Source organism: Natrix helvetica (assembly GCF_964273705.1).
Source record: "Natrix helvetica genome assembly, chromosome: 3".
Classification (NCBI taxonomy): Eukaryota; Metazoa; Chordata; class Lepidosauria; order Squamata; family Natricidae; genus Natrix; species Natrix helvetica.
The window spans coordinates 145129537-145149346 of record NC_138549.1 but is presented as its reverse complement, the minus strand read 5'-3'; the positions used below and the strand labels follow the sequence as shown (position 1 = coordinate 145149346).

The 19810-nt window shown below is 39.0% G+C and overlaps 1 protein-coding gene across 10 annotated transcripts in view; it reads left to right on the top strand.

Annotated features, from left to right (window-relative positions):
• Window positions 1-19810, top strand: part of EPB41L1 (erythrocyte membrane protein band 4.1 like 1) — a 212276-nt gene that overhangs the window by 107250 nt on the left and 85216 nt on the right. Inside the window, exon 3 of one of the 10 annotated variants that reach the window (XM_081947587.1) lies at window positions 18323-18419. The exons of the other annotated variants lie outside the window; for them this stretch is intronic. The gene's annotated coding sequence lies outside the window, so the exon portion shown is untranslated. The remainder of the gene's footprint in view (window positions 1-18322; window positions 18420-19810) is intronic. 10 annotated transcript variants of the gene reach the window in all.

The following is a 19810-nucleotide window of genomic DNA, read 5'->3' as shown; positions in this document are numbered from 1 at the left end:
CATGAAACTACAGCCAGGTGGGGCCACTGTACTGCCTGTTTCACTCCCTACAATTTGTAGGGAGTATTCAACAACCTTGACTTCATAAGTTGAGGTTTTAAGGCAGGATAAGCCTCTGCAATCAAGACTGCCAAGTAAGTGGGGAAAGTTGGCAGATGTGAGGGGTTCTCCCTCCTTTCTCCCTCTTTTCTGGTAGCACTAATGGCCTAATTTATTTATTTTTTAAAATATGAAAGACTTAGCCTACTTTAAAAAGTTAAATAGTCGAGTCAGACAATCCAACTATTATGCTTCAGGACTGTTTTTGTGGATGCATGTAGGATAACTAATTGGGGCAATTTGCCGTGAAACAATATCCTTTGTCATAAAAGCTGACAATGAGTTGGCAGCCCATGCTGGCAGTTCCATGTTCTTGTATTGTCAAGGGACCAGTGGATCATAATTATTTCAATGTGTTGTCTTCCTGCTTCTGGTTAAATTGGAAAAGGAAGCAGTCAGTAAGTGAAGCTGGAAGTTCATATAAAGCCTATTCACAAGATATCAGTACTCCCAGAGTTCTAGGATATTTCACTTTTAAATAAATGCCAAACAATAGAGCAATATAAGTAAGTATAATAACTCAAGGAGATGTTTGGAAGGCAAGTGGAAAGGATAGACACTTGAATGAAAAACTCCATTCTTGAAATGCATTCCATTTGTGTCTCTGTGAGAATATCAGTATTATCAATCCAGCTAGTGATGTTGTGTTGTGGTCTGAGATTGTTGGAAAAGCTGGAGTTTAGCTATATTAACTCTTCCCCTTCCTGCTATCACCAAGGTCCAACACAAATAATTTATATAACTGCAGTGTATAGGCAAAATAAGAATAAGCTGCATTGAGTGCAGAACAACTTGCTTTAAAAAAAAAGGGGGGGGAGGCCTCAGGATTAAAATAGTTTTTAAATTAGATTTGTCATTATGCTCAGGTATATCCACCAATCAGTGATGTAGCAATTTACTGTTGTATTAAATCAACAAGTGAATTATAGAGTAGTGAAATAATTATTTAGCACTAAATTAAATCCCTCTTTTGGATTTCCTGAAATTTGGTATAACTTTGCTGCCAAATCTTATCAGATCTTATGCACGTCCTGCTGATAAAGAAAAAGAATTTGAATGAACAAATGGAAATCTGAACTGAGGGAAAGAAGATATGTGACATGAAGGACAAAGCCTCCCAATAATCCATCTTCTATTTAGAAACTTCCAATTATAAATTAGAGTAGATTCCAGGATCTCACCATTGATGATTTTTCTGGACTCTGAATAATGAGCAGCTGCCCCAAGCTTAAAGTTTCTAATAATGAGTTACAGGCTCCAAAATCAGATCTATTATCTTAGAATCATGGATGATGGTGTAGTATCAGAGTTTTAGGGTTAGCATAAAGTTGATATCTTTTAAAAAGGAGGGGGGAAAGATCTAGGTAAAACTCTAAACAGATAGTTACAGTTCATTTATGAGCATTTAGAAAGTGAATTGCTTGACAGAAACTAGCTTGGGTTTAGCAAGAGTGTATCACGAAAAATCAACCTGGTCTCCTTTGATAAAATGGCCAGTTTAGTTGAACAGGGGAATCCAGTGTGGTTTGACTTTAACTGTCTTCCATAAGAGTCTAGAAGAGAAAATGACCAAATTGGTTGCACTATGCTATCTTTAGAGGAATTCAGAGCTGGTTGAACAATTATGCCCAACAGTATCAGTGACCTATTGGAGGGATGTGTTATAGGATATAATAAATATCATGGATGAGGGGTTATCCAAACATTGGGCCTCTATCAATCCGACAGTAAGGGACATAATCTTGAAAAGAAGACTATTTGGGACAATAGTTAATCTTCCAAGACTAGGCATCCTGTCAAAATCAGCAAAGGTAACCCACACCTTGCAACTATTCATTTAGGCATTGAAAAAATGCCTAAATGACCGGTTTTCACACTTATGACTGTTGCAGCATCTCCCAAAATGTGGGTACTTGGCAATTGGTACCGTATTTTTCGCCCTATAAGATGCTCTGGAATATAAGACACACCCAATTTTAAAGGAGGAAAATCTAGAAAAAAAAGATTCTGAACCAAATACTGTAGTAAAATATTTTATATCAACTGTATAAAGTTAACAGCAGTTTAAGAACAATTTTATGTCAACCATGTAACATATTAAGAACTATCTTTACTCTCATTAACAGTCAGTAAAGTCAGTAAACAGTGAAAGTAACAAAAATAAGGCTGTAATGTTTTTATTTGAACCCCAAGAATTCCTCTTCTTTGCTGCTATCAGAAATGAGGAAGGACAGATCCACGCAGTCATTGTCATCACTTTCTTCCTCACTGGTGTCAAATAAGTCGTCGTCTTCTCTGTTCCATCCAAGGCATTACTAATGCCACACTTCTTGAAGGATTTTACAACAATGTCCTCCTTCACGGAGTCCCATGACCTTTTAACCCATTCACACACTTGTGTGATAGTGGGCCTCTTCATCCGCCCAGTAGACGTCAGATCATGGTTCCCAGCTGCCATCCAGGTGTTCCACTCCTCTCGCATCAGAACTTTGAACGGTTTGTTAATGGAAACATTAAACATTCGGCGTATAAGACGCACCCATTAAACATTCAGCGTATAAGACGCACCCAGATTTTCACCCTCTTTTTTGGAGTAAAAAAGTGCGTCTTATACGGCAAAAAATACGGTATATATTTATGACAGTTGCACTGTTCTGGGATCATATGATCACCATTTATAACCTGCCTAGCTGGTTTCTGGCAATGGGGGAAGCAATGATTCACTTAATGATCTCTTGATTCATTTAGCTGCAGTGACTCACTTAACAACTGTGGCAAAGAGGTCGTGAAATGGGGAAAAATGTACTTATCAACCACCTCACTTAACAGAAATTTTGGGCTCAATTGTGGTCATAAGTAGAAGACCACTTGTACAGCAAAAAAAAAAATCTCTCTGAATTCACCTGAAATCTTAGAACAACTTCTAGAGTTCTGCAGGCTTCCTTTACTTAGGCCAGGGGTGTCCAAACTTGGGAACTTTAAGACTTGTGGACTTCAACTCCCAGAATTCCCCAGCCAGCTGTGCTGGCTGGGGAATTCTGGGAGTTGAAATCCACAAGTCTTAAAGTTCCCAAGTTTGGACACCCCTGACTTAGGCTAAGGCATGATGTCATCATCAATAAATGGGTGAAAATGGGTTCATAAAAGAGCAGCAAGGTTGAAGATTGCCAAATATTTATGGAGGAATGTTCTATGGATAGATGAGTCAACTGTGGAACTTTTCAGGCTGCAGATGGACATAATAATATTTGTCAGAAAGCAAACATTGCATTCCACAATGAACCTCATTCCAATCCCTGGAGGTAGAGATGATAGTGCTTTGCTGCCTCAGGATCAGGTGACTTGACAGTATTAAAAACAGCTAAATGTCTGTGGAAAACAGCCTAATTCTTTGTTTCACATAGCTCTGCAAGATAGTAGCAGCAAGACCCAAGTAAAGTTTTAATACATCATTGAAAAAGTTATACAAACAATCAGGAAATCCAAAAGGATAAAATGTTTATTCACAGAAATGTGCTTTGCACCATACAAGGTACAAAAAAAAAAGTGTTTTGCTCTCATTAAGAATGCAAGCAGTGACGGCTGCAGTAGTTGAACTGTGGCCTTACCCAATCTCTCTCTTTTTGCTCCAATTTTTGTGCAATATAAAAAAATAATAGCTTTGAATTGTGGAAGGTTTACTGAGATTGTCTATGTAAAGTGTGATGTAATGCTAAATGCTTTTGCCTACGATCTGGAGATAGCTGAATGGCATACAAAATAAGCTTAAAAGAAAGATAAATTTTGATAGTATTGTTGAATCTAAATAGCAGGTTTGGATAAAAACTCAAGAGTTAGAGAGTTTGCCTTGTGAGTTCATGATGGAAACAAATATATCATTGGAAATAACATATGTGGAAGAGTTCACCTGAATACAGTGCATTTGCTATTTGGATAGTGTGACTTTTACTTCAGGATATCTGCTGGATGTAGCAATGATCTGATTTTTGAATCTAAGATGTTGAAGAGATTAGATTTCCAGTAGAAGTAAAACCAACCAACCAACCCCAAAAACCCATAAACATGTAGACAATTTTTGGAGCAGGCAAATATATGAACATAGGACTGTATACATTCCAGCATGATCATGTTTATCAGTGAAAAGGGTTTATTGCAGTGAGAAGGGATTATGGTAATGCCTAATTCACATTTCCCGTGGAATTTGATTTCTGAATAATCCAGGGATACTAATATTTCATTCTGTCCTCTAGTATCCTTTCTAGCTAAGCGAAAGACACTTGGCATATGATAATGCAATTAAGAATGTATGCTGAAGTTGGACCTTTTTATTTTTGGGAAAATTGAAGAATGGATGTGCTCTTTCTAAACAATCAGTGTAATTGCTCAGTTGCTCAGGGCAAGGGACAGCAAAATACTGCTGAAGTACTTTAAACATTATGTATGATTGTTGTTAGGCATGACATTTAATCTAATGCATTGTTTCTAGCCTTATATGAATAGAACCTAGAAAAGTATACAGTTCTGCTTTAAAATACTGAAGATGCAACAGTGCACAATTGTGAAGTTTTTCTCTAAAGCAGGAACGAGAAAATGGTGACATAAAATGAGTATAAGAAAAATGAAAAGGAAGCATTATAATAATCTGTTTTTAGTTAACTAAATTGAGAGGCTCATTAGAGATCAAGCAACCTAATGAGGATGTAACAATTTCTCATCTGTTTTAATATGATCACCTACCTCAGGAAGGCTGTAGATCAGTGGTATATCGAAGATGCATTTTGCAGGCAGAACATTCCAGGCTCAGAATGGAAAAAAATCTTATTTTAGCTACTGGAGAGTCACTGACTAAATATCTGCTTGAGTTGATGTGTTATTGAGGCCCTACATTGCAAAGAGGACCCTTAACCAAAACCAAACAGGTCAAACCATGCTTTAGGATCAGAGGTGGGTTCCTACCAGTTCGGACTGGTTTGGCCGAGTAGGTAGTAACTCGGTCTATCATGCCCTCAAACCAGTTCTCTCTGCGGTATTGTAGGTGCCACCATCTTGTTTTTTGCTTCTGAACATGCACAGAAGCATTTTTTTAGTACTGCACATGCACACATAGTGCACATCAAGTGTGTGCGTGTGTGCGCAAGCGGGTCCCTGCAGTAGCAGCAGCCGGAACCCACCCCCTATTTAGGATAATATGTCAACTTAACATATAGCAATTTTCTATGGTCCTGTCTATATTTTGGAAATTAAATTGTTGCTTTCTAGAAAACTTGAAGCAGGGGTGTCAAGCGTGATTTTGTTGAGGGCTGCATCAGGGTTGTGTTTGATCTTGGGGAGTTGGGGTGGGCTTGGCCAGGGTGGGCATGACCAGCTTGACATCACATGTCGGGGCGCCTGTGGTGGCCCAAGTGCTCTGCCAGCGCAAATGGGCTCCTGAGCTTTGTTTCCTGGTGTGATGGCCTCCTGCAACACCCTGCCAGCGAAAACTGAGCTCGGAAGGGCCGTGCACTACCCTCACAAGCTCCGTTTTTGGCTGCAACAGTCTTCTGTAACCCTCTGCCAGTGAAAATGGAGCTCGCAGAAGCTCTGTTTTCACTGGCAGATACACCGCGGGCTGGTTCTTTGCTATTTCCAGGATGGCCCCGTGGGCCAGATCTAAGCACCCTGCAAGCCAGATCCAGCCCCCAGGCCTCGAGTTTGACACCTTGACTTGAAGGAAAAAGATTTTCTCAGCATGCTTACACATGTTCAAAGAAAACAACAGAACAGATCAGACTCCAGGAGGGGGCAAAGTATTTGGTATAATATTTGAAAGTGAATTTTTGTGGGGGGGGGTTGGGGGGGTATAGCATTTGTATGAGATTTATATTGTATGGCAGGGGGGGTGAAAAGGGGGGAAATTGTTTGTACAAAACTCTTTTAATAAAAAAAAAAGAATAGATCAGACTCCCTCTCTCACAGAGATTTGGATAACACGGAACCTCATCGTCTTCCGGATGGCTGTTAAAAGTTGCCTTCCACTTCTCCAATGTTAGAGTTAGGATACTAGAGGAGACCAATATATATGTGTGTTTTGTGGAATTTCTATGTGATGTCCTGGTTATTTAGTTTTTCCTTACATTGTATTTCTTTTAATTGGTTTAGATTTCATGCCAATAGTCTTTGACTTAGTGATTGTTTGAAGTTAACAACACTGAAAAAAGTGACTTATGACATTTTTTCACACTTACGACCTTTGTGACATTCCCATGGTCACATGATCAAAATTCAGACATTTGGCAACTGGTTCATATTTATGATGGTTGCAATGTCCTGGGATCTAGTGACTGCCATATTTTTCAAAATATAAGACGCACCTCCCCCCCCCCAAAAAGAGAGTGAAAATTTGGGTGCGTCTTATACACTGAATACAGCATTTTGGCTTCCTGAAACCCCACCCTTCACATCTAGTTTTTTTTACAAAAATGGACACACAGAGGGTTGGCCTGTAAAGTGCTCCTGAGGGCCAGGGAGGGCAAAAACGAGCGAAAAAGTGGCCCATTTTTCACAAAAACAGGGCTGTTTTTGCCCTCCCAAGCACCCAGGAGCACTCTGCAGGCCTTCCAAACTCTCTGCAAGTCCCCTTTTCACAAAAAATGTGGTATGCAGAGGGTTTGGGAAGCCTGCAGAGTGCTCCCGAGGACCGGGGAAGGCAAAAATCTTCAAAATCTTGGTGTGTCTGATACTCCAGTGCGTCTTATAGTCCGAAAAATACAGTACCTTTTGCCACCTTCTGACAAGCAAAGTCAATGAGGAAGCCAGATTCACTTAACAACCACGTCACTAACTTAATAATTGCAGTGACTCACTTAACAACTGTGGCGAGAGAAGTTGTAAAATGGGACAGAGCTCATTTAACAAATGTCTCACTTAGCAACATAAATTTGGGGCTCAATTGTGGTCGCACGTTGAGGACTAGCTGCATAATTTTTGTTCACCATCTAGAGTTAGATATTTAAGATGGTACTGATTTTCTCAAATTAATATAAATAAGAACTTTCCTTCTGAACTTCTAAAAGCACCTTCTTTGTTACTATCAAAAAAGCATTGGATTCACCATAAAACCTAGAGAGATATTGAAGGAGAGAGATACTCAACATGGTGACAGAAATTATGCTTTCTGTGATTGTTGATAGGCTACAATAAACTCAAAATGCAAAAAAACCAAACAAACCCCTCATTCTTTAGAACAGTGTTTCTCAAACTTGGCGACTTTAAGTCCTGTGGACTTCAACTCCCAGAATCCCCCAGCCAGCATAGCTGGCTGGGGAATTCTGGGAGTTGAAGTCCACAGGACTTAAAGTCGCCAAGTTTGAGAAACACTGCTTTAGAACATAAGATTCAACCGAGAAATGGGACAAGGGTAAGAATGCTCATTACTTAGTGAATATCATTTCCATCAGTTCCTTTCCAAGTGGAGGGAGGGAGAAAAGTAGACAAACAGAGAATGCATTCAACCCTGAAATAAAGTCAAGGTAAATAGTAGTCAGAAAGAGAAATTTTGGGCAACTTCAATGTGTGATTCTATGTGTGAATTGCAGTTAGTGTTATATGAACTTAAACTTATGTCTTTGGGACTTATGTTTCAGAGAAGAAATGTTCTTTCAGACTTTATCCCCAGCTGACCCCCAAAGCCCTTTATTCTGTAATTGAATAAGGTGCCAGGAAGAGAATACTTCTGCTGATTTAGTGATTGGCAAGCAAGTAGATCATTTGGTGGTAGTGCAGAAATTTTTTACACAAAGCTGAATTTTCTCACATATATTTTGGGGTTATTTTTTAACATGAAAGTTAGGAGAGTCCTGAATCTTTGATCCAAATTAGCCAAGTATCAATTAATGCTGAACTCAATCTTTCATTAGTCGTACATCCGCAGGCATTGAATGCGTCTTATTTTAACTGTGACGTTAAACCCTGGTTTAATCAGAAGTAAATCTAGGTTGAATTTAGGGAGGCTTTCTTGCTCCCATTGAAAAGGTAGAATAAGTATGTTGTTGAATGTTCAAATGGGTTGCAGGAAGCAGTTTCTTCAAGCAAAAGATACAGCACTGTGGAGCAGGGGTGAGTTCCTGCCAGCATTACTACCGGTTCAGCGCCCGAAAAACTTTGTGCTCCGGACGTGTGCGCATTTGCACTTAAGAAGTTCTGCACATGCGCAGAACATTAAAAAAAAAAGGGGGGGGGAAATCACATTTTTTCAATGAAGATTGTTCTGCGCATGTGCAGAACAGAAAATGAAAATGGCGCAGCCGAAGATAGAACCGGTAACAGTCACGTGTCCTCCCGAATTATTACCTATTCGGCCAAACCGGGAGGAACCCACCTCTGCTGTGGAGGACAATAAACAAATTACTTCACAAAGCAACAGCCTTCTTCCTTGAAGCCTTAAAGCAGCTACCTCTTCTTAGAAGGGTGCACATGAATAGACAACATTCCCTTACACTGCCAGCAAAATGTCTGAGATGATATTGGGAAGGCATTTGAAATGGCCACATTGAGCATTCCAGAGGACATGACTGCCTAAAAGCTTTGAGAAAGGATGTTTTACTTATGACAATTTTTTACAAAATGCTCTTTGGAATGTTTTGCAAAAGGCTTGGAGTGTGTAGAATTGGTTTTAGGGCTTGATGTTTGGATATTACTTCTGTAGTAGAAAGGGAAATGATGGAAAAGTCCTTAGTGATGCCAACTGTTTTCTCAATGCTGTAGGACAAAGCCAAGCAATTTTTGACTCCAGAGCAGTGGTGGGTTGCAGGAAATATGCCCTGGTACGGGCGTACCAGTGCCTGCCGGGAGCACTGGGTACCATTCTGGTACGGTGCTCCGGAGGGCCCACCCACTCGCACATCATCCTTACCTGTATTTGAACTCTTCTGTGCTTCTGCGCACACGTATGGCACATACAGTTCTTGCATGATCTCCGCAGAGCAGCTGAAGCATCGCCGAGGTGTCACTGGAGGGTAGGACACATGTGCGCATGCTGTGTGCATTCATGTGGTGGATGTCAGGCCCTGTTGCACCATACCAGTTGCAACGGGATCCATAACCCACCACTGCTCTAGAGGGGATGTAACCTCCCTGTTATACTAGAACCAACTCTTTGCAGAGATGCTTACACTTTGGAAAGAAGCACTTTGGAAAGAAGTGGTCCTTTAGGTTAATTGCATTTTGCTCATGTGAATCCAATTTGAATGTGTACTAAGCAGACTTAACTATCAGATTAAGGAAGTGAAATAATTTCTTAGAGCAGTGCTATAGAGTTAAACTAACATGATTTATATGCAGTATGAAGCTCATCCCAAAAGGGAATAGAGTGATAAAGGGGTATATGTGTGTTTCTGTATATTTACTATGCATGTACCCATAGATGTATGTGTATAATTGTTAACGTGGATCACATGGATGTACTGTTTAACTAAAGAGGGTGCCCTGATTTTTTCTTCTTCTGAAAAACCATCTATTGCCTCCCTCGAGCAAGACCAAAACTAGAAGACTTTCATGATTTTACCTAGATTCCCTAAAGACTAATACAGTCTATATAGTGGGTGGGTGTCCTCATTTAGTGACTACAATTGGAACTGGCAACTTGATCTTAAGCAAAGCAGTCACTAAATGAAATGGTTAGTGTGCTTATCTTACTACAGCTTTCTTTGCTGTACAATTTGCAAAGGTTGTAAATGTGTGGATTGGCCACAAAATTACTTTTCATCACCTCCATAACTGTGAATGGTTGCTGTACAAGGCAGTCAATCTACATGTAATTATGTCTGCATATTTCTAAGCAGATATGCGATGCAGCCTATATATTTGCTGGTAAATAAAAATTTATATCACAAGTGATAGATTGCAAACGTGTGTGCGTAAGTAATCTGGAGAAGTAGCCATGGTGGTTTATTGCAGTAAAAATAGGCAATTGTGACACCTTAACAGACCATGCTACAATACATTTCTTGTGAAAAGTTAATACATTTGTGGAGACATGAGTATGCATAGAAAGACTCCTTCTGTCCATGTTCCTTCTCTGTTTGTAAAGCTCTGTCAGGCTTCATCTCCATTTGGGCCAACAGTGCCTTTATTTTAATATAAATAATGAAGCAAAGAGCTGGAATAGCACACAGCCTGATCCCTGTGTTTGCAGAAAACTGTGAGGAGAGTTTTTAGTATTTTATAACTCCCCATCTTGTCAGGGCCAGCTGCCAGTGATAATACTCTCTGTACTGTAATGTATTATGAACTAAACTTGGAGCAATGGGAGTTGATAAAAACCAGGCACACATTATTAATGAAAGACGTTGATCGTGGCAATGGCTGGAGAGAGTAAGAGACAGCTAGAGCCTAACTACAACAAGGAAAGGCTCAACTTGGCATTTGGAAAATGGGAAGGATGGAGTCTGCACAGTGAGGCAGGCAGATGGGGTGAGGGGGAGAGAAATTGGCTGTTCCTTTTAGTTAGTAGGAGGGGGAACCACAGCCTTGAGCTTATGAAAATTAACCTTCCTTTGATTTTGCATTCTACTTAACTCTAGCTCCTTGAAATAAGCATGAAAGATCATTGATTGAGAATTGGGAAGAGCAACGACTTTATCCTCATTCTAAATGTTCCTTAAGATAGTCTGCTTCACAGATTAAAGGCTTGGAAGCTATATTGGATCACCCCATGTTCTTTTTCTTTGTCACATTTTGCTGCCTTCTCCAAGATTTTAATTATAGCTAGGCATCAAGTACTGGGTGCTATATTTTGTCATAATCTCTTGCACAATGAAACTTGCTGAACAGGATTGGAACTAGTACCATAATAACAGGGAATATTTTAATGAATATTTTGACTGCTGTACACATTGCCTGTGTTGTAAACATGCTCTATTGAATCTGAGGTTTAATGCATGGCAGTTTCTCTTTTTTGGCCAAAATCTAGCTAGGTCACCGTGGCCTCCCTGATATTTCTAATTTATAAGCACAGGAGTGAGCCAGCATAGCCAATCAGCAGATAGGTATGCCAAAGACCTCTGTGTTTTATGACTCTTTATCAGATGTTAAACAAGTTTCTTAATATAGTGTGGAACCATCCCGACTACTATGCCAATTGTATAGTATTACTTTATTGCAAACAAAAACATTGAAATGGCTCTATTTGTACAAGCCTATTGTTTGTACAAATTTTCCAATGAATGTTGAGGTTCATCAACTGCTATGACAAACAGGTAATCACAACTAAGGCTTCCAATAATAGTGGTAGACTTGTATCTCTGTTCTTCCAAACAGTGTTAAGTGGAATTAGGATATTTGACAGTGTAGGGATTTACTACAAGAACTGCTTGCTTTAAGACCTTTTGAAGCTTTTGCTTCTCTTAACAGCATATGTGTTACAAACATTTCTTTAAAAAAATCCCAAAGTGCAATTATATTTGGGACTGCTAAATTCTGAGTGAAACAGCGCAACTGCAATATACGCCACTACTTTGCTTTGTACCTTCTCTGAAAGGCAATTACTTTGGGAGAAGGAATGGAGGCAGCTGAATGTGTGAAAGGAATAGGAAGAACACCATTATCTGGATTTACTGCTCAGAAGTAATTCCAGTTGGTGCTTATATTTTTTTTTTACTACTCTAATATATCTTCATTCTTTGGAACTAATAATCCTGATATTGTAGGCTGTTTGTGTGAAAAACATAGTCATTCCTTTTGGGGGAGGATCTTTTTCCAAAGAAATGATTTTTTATTTGTGTTGGAAAATACATAGTTCCCCCCCCCCCCCCAGTCCTGTAAATCAAAAGATGTTGGCCAGAGAGTGTATATGTGTGTAATAGAGTGATACTAAATTCTCTACTTGCTAATCATAACAAAAACTCTTGCACTCCATCTGAACTAGAATTTTGCAATATAAACACTGAGTAGGCTAGTTTAAACTTGGAAATAGATGATCACTCTCCACAAAATAATCTATTGAAAAAGATACAAGAGTGTTTTTTAGCCCATTGCTACTGAATGGCTACATTTTCTATCATCCTTCTGAATAGGCAGCTATTGAAGTGTATTGGAAGTTTCCCCAATTCTAGCTTTGATTGCTCACAATTTAATACTTTTTGTCCCTTGGGGGTATTGTTGTGGATTCAGAAATTGTGTAGGATCAGCCATTCTTAAACTTTTCACAATGGAGGGAGGCCAAGTAACAAAAGGTTGTTTGGCATGGAAAATGTCTGTCTTATTTCCTTACCTGAAAATACTTCTTCCATTTTTATTCATTCCAGTGTTATTCAGATGTTACATATTGCATTGTTGCTATTGGAGGTTACAGAAATAAAAAGCTAGGAAACAATTTTTAAGGAGGTACAGCATACATAGCACAGAAAATATTCTTACCCGGGTTCAGTCAAGTCCAGTGCCATCTAGTGACTAAAGCATAATGTAATATTACAAAAGGAGACACATTTCCACATAATCAAATATAGAATTGGAAACATGAGCTTTTAAAGTCATCATTGGCTCTCCCTTTCTGAATAACCCTCAAGCTCTAAATCAGTGGATTTTTTTTAAACTTGGCAACTTTAAGATGTGTGGACTTCAGTTACCAGAATTCTGACTGGCTGGGAAATGCTATACATCTTTAAATTGCCAAGTTTGAAAAACAATGGTTTAAATTAACTGCAATAGTAGCAAAATTGTATGCTCGTATATTTCCTGCCCTAATTCCATCTGGAATTGGAGGGGGCAGAGTTATTTATGGGACTTAACATCCCATTTCTCTGTCATGCAGAAAGGTGCACTTATGACATTGTAAAGCCATAAACAAGAATTAAGATAGTATAACCTAAAGGCCATGTAAATTAAAAACAGTGTCAACTGTTAAAACTTTGTAATAAAAGAGTTTTAACTGCCAATATGAAGGTCCAGCAAAGAAAAAGAAAAAAGTGGTTCTGTAAAATTGTAAAGTCTATCAATTGAACTCATATATGGTAGATAAGGGGGGAAATAGATTGGGAAGTTTAGGTTAGCCAGTTGAAAAAATTAAACTTTTTTGTGGCCGCAAGAATAACATATGCACAATTTTGGAAATCTACTACCATACCATCAGAAGAAGCTATAATTAAAAAGATTTATGAATGTGCAGAAATGCACAGAATGACGGGTTGGCTAAAGGACAAAGGAGAAACGGAACATCACCTTAGCTGGAATTTATGGTATATGTGGGCAACAAAGAGAACAGCAGGGACTTAAAACTGGAAAAGTTAAAGTAGTTGTTAATAATGGAAACTAAAAGTGAATGTGGGTATTGTAATAGACCCCTGAACTTTGTAACAAGAAGATGCTGGCTAGAAACTAAATAACGAGGGGGTGGGGAAATGTTGGGCTGTGAATGACTGTCACCGAAGGGGGGGGGGAGGGAGGGGGGTTTGTATGTTTTAAGCTGTATTCGTATGTCTTGTCAAAAGAAAATGTATAACCAATAAAGATTAATTAAAAAAAAACTTTTGGGAGTGAAAATATGCGTAAGAAGGTAACATTCTACTTAATTTTAAGTAAATAATCCAGAGATGCAGCTAACTTCTTAATGCGGTGACTGTATGAGATCATTTTCCAGCAATTCATACAGTTCCATTTGTCTATCACAAATATTTACAATTTTTGGTTTTTAATATTTGATTTTCAATATTTTTCCTGGAAAAAATTATGATACAGGTACTGATATAAGCATGGCATGAAGATTTTGTTCTATTCCTTTCCAATTGCTTGGGAACTAAGGGAACAGGGGCTGCAATTGTATATATACAGTACTTCCTTGGGATTCAGTTCTCTTTTAGCTCAATGGGGTTTCCTTCCGAATAAGCATGTATACAATTTCACTGAAATTATTTGTATTCTGAAGCTGTGACTTGAGGTATAAGCTTCACTAAGATTCTTACTTTTTCACAAGAATGCATAGAATTGCTTAATAAATTTAAAAGCCACGGTTGGTAGTAAAAGCAATTAAAAAGATTGAGAATAAAATTCTATGCACTTGATTTTGCTTCACATTTTTTTTTTGGGGGGGACAGGCAAGAAAGACTGTAGAAAATTTATATTCTTCAGGTTTTTTTTTTTACATTACTCCAGAAATTCTACTGCCCTTCCAGTGGTGTAGGGACTCTGTATTTATCGTTTCATACAAGTTTCAATGACTTGGCATATTTTATAGATGCAAAAAAAATTAGATGGCAGAAGGCTGTTTCCTTTCCCCAAAGACCCTTCCCTTCGTCTTGGCAAACTAGTTTTGATATTTCTCTTGCCAACTCGGTATTTTTCTTTTCTACACAATGGGGTGGGAGTTTGGGTGATACACTGGGGTGGGATTTTTTCCTGTCATAGACAGTTGGGTGAGACTTTGCCTCCAATTGTTTGCCTTCTATAAGATGTCATTATTGGGATTTTCCTCTCCTTGCTCTATCTTTTCATTTGCCTTGAGTGCAACCTGAGGACATCACAATATGGGGCAAGTGATCTGAATCTCACTGCAGGTTGACAAAGAAAAATAACTGTTACAACGATGCTGTTTTCAACCTCGGATCAGAGTCACATTTCATATGAAGTAGCACCCGTAATGTTTACAAAGCCACAGCTTGCTTTCTTTATATTGAATTGGTTTTTATTGCAAAGACTAACACGAGTACCCTTCTGGAATAAGTACCACGTGGTTTTAGTATGAAATGTCAAGGTAAATAAAGTCAAGAATGTAATGCAATACAGTATGAAGAGAGAGGACTGCAGAGTCATTGTTTCAAAGATGATATGGAGTTACTTAAGTTTAAACTCTTGGAGGCGAGTCTCTGTTTTGTATCCATCAAACATTTTTGTAATACCCCTTATTCTCAAAATCAGCTAAATGCTGCATCTCTCTTTTTTCCAAACTAAAAGCAAGAAATCTTAGGTGCATATATAAAATATTAAGAAAATGTGTTCCATTTTCCATTAATTGTCCCATTTTGAAAGTACTTTTAAAATGTAAATCAAACCACACTTACTTAGGGGCTTATAGAAAAAGAGAACAGGGTAAAGTTGTTGTATTTATATCTGTATTGGATCGGGTAATTTATATCTAAATGTAATATAGCAACATTTGTTTGTACAGTACATGCCCAGAAAACCATTACAAACATTTACATGCATTCTTTTTTTCACATAAAAGTCATTGTCTACTACAATACATCATAGTTTTTATTGGTAAATGGTTTGTAAATCTATTCTGAAAATTAGAGTCTCACAGATATACAAATCCTAATGTGGTTTTATTTGATTTTTTTGGCCAATGTAATATATTCTGGTTTATAAACCACACATTATGGCTACATGTTTTGTGTAAATTACTCCACTATTCCTTGTTCAACAAAAAGAAATAAGTTGCTTATCACTGTAAAAAAAAAACAAAGGAACAGACAATATCAGCATTGAAGAAAGGGTCCAAATTGTTACATTCCAGAAACAGCAGAAATAATAGATGATCTGACATGGTTTTCTTAAAGGATTATATTCTAAGACTAGCTTTATCCCGCCATGCGTTGCTGTGGCCCAGTCTGGTTAAATGGAAAAGAAAGAAAAGAGAAAGCGCAAGTTTCTAATATGTTTAATTTTTACAATGCTTGTGGGTATACAATATTTTTTGTTGTTCCATTGTCTGTGCAGATATAGAGATTGTCTGGTTTGCCAACTCTAGAACATGCAAAATATAATTGTCCATGTAAGAAACAATTTTCAATTGCTGGAAAGACGTTGGACCAGGCACATTTACCAACAGCATGCAAAGAAAGAAACATTCCCAGGGTGGTTCCTTCTGGGCAGGGTCATGCCGTTGCCAGCAGCGGCAAGGTTCGTGAGGGTCTTGCCCACCTGGTTGGCCCTGCACTCGCTGCACCGGCCACGGCTCCCCTAGTAGAGGTGGCCCCCACATGGAAGTGAGTCACAGTGGCCCCTGCAAGAGCCGCCACGGAGGATGCTCCTGCAGGCCCCGGCTTGGTGCCCTCCAAGTTCCCTGTGACGGGCAGCCTCTGGAACGACGGGCTGGATGGGGCACTGCCGGACATGGGCGGGGGGATCCCAGCATGGGAGGGAGGCTGGGGGTGTCCCCCGTGGGCGTAGTGGGGCGGCGGGTGGGCTCTGCCATTGGTCAGGCTTTGGGCTGCTTGTCTGGGCAAGGCTGGTTGGGGGAGATGGCGCCGGGGCTGTTGGCCTCGTGGATGTTGTTGAGCATCTCCTCGGAGGAGCTGCACTCAGGCTGCCCCAAGTCAGTGGCCCGGGAGAGCGAGACGTCCAGGATCTCAGAGGAGGAGAAGTCCTCAGTGTGTGACTCGTCCAGGTCATCGTAGCTTTCCGCCGCTGCAGCCGCCATATCACGGGGCACCCAGTGGCCACCCCAGCCCCACTGCACCTCAGGCTGACACCGCTGCTGCCCCTTTGGAACCGCCTTGGCGAGGCTGTAGCTGGCTCGCTGTGACGGTTGGTGGTGGAGAGTGCACGCGGCCAGCCAGGCTGAGGAGATGGTCTGCCTCTGCATCCTCTGGAGCTCCGCTGGGCTAGGCAGGGGGAGGCCGGCTTAAGGGCGGGGGGAGGCGGCTGAGGGATGGCGCAGACAGCAAAGGCCCGGCGGGAGGGGAGGGGAGGGGAGAGAGGGGAGGGGGAGGCTGAAGAGCTTCGGCTTCCCTTGGTGGAAATGGCTGAAGCTTGTCAGAGGAGGGGCGGAAAGGGGAAAGGGTGCGGCCGCAGCCCAGTCACATATATAAAGGGACCATCGGGATGAAGCTGGAGAGAGGCCAAACTGTTCCGTATATACTATACTCACAAAATGAACGTTATGGTAAATGACACAGCTCAATTCCAAGGCAATGTCACACTAAATAATTACATCAAAATGAAAATAAATTGAAATCTATGAAAATTCAATATAACAATGCAATCAGAAACACTGAAATGGAATTGTGAAATATTTAGTATAGTGTGTGTTGCTTTTACATCCAGCAGATGGCACTGGTTTTCAAAAAAGCATGTTTTTACAAAAACATGTTTTTACAAAAACATGTTTTTACCTGTCACAGGTGTGACATCTATATAAAATACATATATAACAACATGCGCGTATTCGAATGCAACGTTGTGTCAAAATTTCAAAGCAATCGAAGAACTTTTTGGAGATTTGAGATTTTGAACAAACATTACATTTTTATTTATATAGATTAACATTGAAGGTGCTACAAATTAATATATTGAAGTTTGATATGAAATACAATGAGGCATATATTATATACATCCATAATTGTCCAAGAAACAAACAAAAGCATTAAAATATCAAATTAGGAAAAGCACGGGATGCTTTTCCTAATTTGATTGTTTTTAATGCTTTTATTTGTTTCTTAGGCAATTACATATTGAAAAGAACTTGAAAAGGAACTGCTGGAACTATTGATGAATAGGATGAATGAAACTAAAGAAAACAATGGCAACATGGGAGGATGCATACATAACTTTGGTTAATTATACAGATACATTTCCCTGCTGAATGTACATTACAATTTTTTTACAACAATGCTAGCTGATTGATTCAAGAAATGTGTTTCAGATATAATATGTATTGATCAAACAGGCTATATTCCAAAGAGAAATATCAAGAACAACAGTTAGAGTCATAATCAATATGATAGAGGATATAAACAAAAAGAGGAAGAAAGCTGCACTAATCTTTCTGAACATAAAAAAGTTTGCACTGTCAGTTCTTGCTGATTGTACTGAATAAAATAAATCCCAGAGAAGAGTCCAAGAAGAGTTGAGTCAGAAACATATATCAATGGTAAGAAAGCAAATGGCGCTCACTCTGCAGATTTTTAAATCAGTAAAAACCAAGATTGTTCACTCTCTCCTTTATTTATTCATCATTGATCTAGAAATATGGACAATAAAGGTTGGCGTGATAAACAAATGCAAGTCTCCAAATCCACGGAGAGGAATATAAATTCAAATGTTATGCAACAATGTAGTATTAATCATCACAGAACCACAAAAAGCCACAAATTGCCCAAAACAGTTTTGGAGATTTCTCAGGATATAAAATCAATGTCCAGAAACCAAAAATAATTACAAGAAATGCAATGCAATGAGAAGCTGATTTTTTTTGCAGGAAGAATCTGACTCTGAATCCACTTAGTGAAATATCTTGATCTGCCTTTGACAGGTAACAATCAATGAAATATATAAAAATAACAATGTCAAATTATGGCAAGAGATCTTGAAAAGTGGAGGAATTTAAAGCCATCTTGGCTAGGATCAATGTAAGTATTAAAATGAAAGTACTGCTCAAGATAAATTATTTATTCCAAATGATGACAATTACAATTTCAGAACTGCACAGGAATGGCAAACAATTGTCAACACATTTATATGGAGTGAGGAAAAAACCAGAGTTAATTGTTTTGCAAAATTCAGAAAGCAGAGGTCTTGCCCTTTCAAATTTTAAATTGTATCATAAAGCAAATGGTTTGCCATGGATAACAGAATGGATAGCAATCCTGAATAGTAGAATGTCAATATAGGAAAGTACCAGCTTAGCTAATGGACTTCACAGATATTTATGGTACCGAGAGACAAAGGAGAATAAAAATTTGGAAGAACATTTTATTAGTCAAAGATCATTGATTCTCTCAGCCAACCTGCTATTTTGAGGTGTCGGTGGAAAGCTATTTATGCCATTTCAGGCTCCTTTAGATTTTTTTAGATACTCATAATCCTTTTGTACCTACACTTTGATGTCTCTCAAAGTTTATTTTATAGATTATATGTACATGTCTACATACATAGTACATTTTATTGGTATATATGGCTACAGTGGATCAATTTGTCTTATCTTTGATATCTGTCTATGACAGGGGTAGTCAACTTTTTTATACCTGCTCCCCACTTTTGTATCTCTTTTAGTAGTACAATTTTCTAACCGCCCACCGGTTCCACAGTAATGGTGATTTATAAAGTAGGGAAGTAACTTTACTTTATAAAATTTATAAAGCAAAGTTACAGCAAACCTCTGCCGCCCACCATGAAAGCTGGAATGCCCACTAGTGGGCGGTAGGACCAGGTTGACTACCACTGGTCTATGAGGTGCCTAGACTGGCAAACAACAGGTAGGGGGCTTTTTATATAGTAATGTAAGTTACTGGCTCTCCCCCTTGTCAAGAAATATGTGGCTTCATTTTTCTTGACTTTTTTTAAGAGAGTGTTTAATTGTACTCCATATGTTAATGATTGTGCCAGATACTCAGTTCTACTGCTGTTTCTTTGAGTTTTAGTATGGAATTAATACAGTTTTATAAAGTGCAGTATTGTTTTAGAGAGTTTTGTAGTGGGACAGTGGGTCCTCAAAGGACATTTTTATCTAATAAACCAAAAAGTAATAAATAAATGCACTCCTTATAGTCTTACATGAGGTTGTGAAGAAGGCTGATTAGCTGTGTCTCTAGATAAATCTATTTTGCAACTGTGCTATTTGTAAGCCTTCACTGCAAGGGTTGGTAGCTTAAAGGCCAGAATCACATGTAGCTCCTCAACCTGTTTTATAGAGCTCCAGATCTCTTTTTGACCATCATGTTAGCCAAAGTTGGCGGCCTGGTTTCCATTATTTTGAGGGGAGGACACATAAAAATGGTAGTGTAAGCCCTAAAATGGCCTA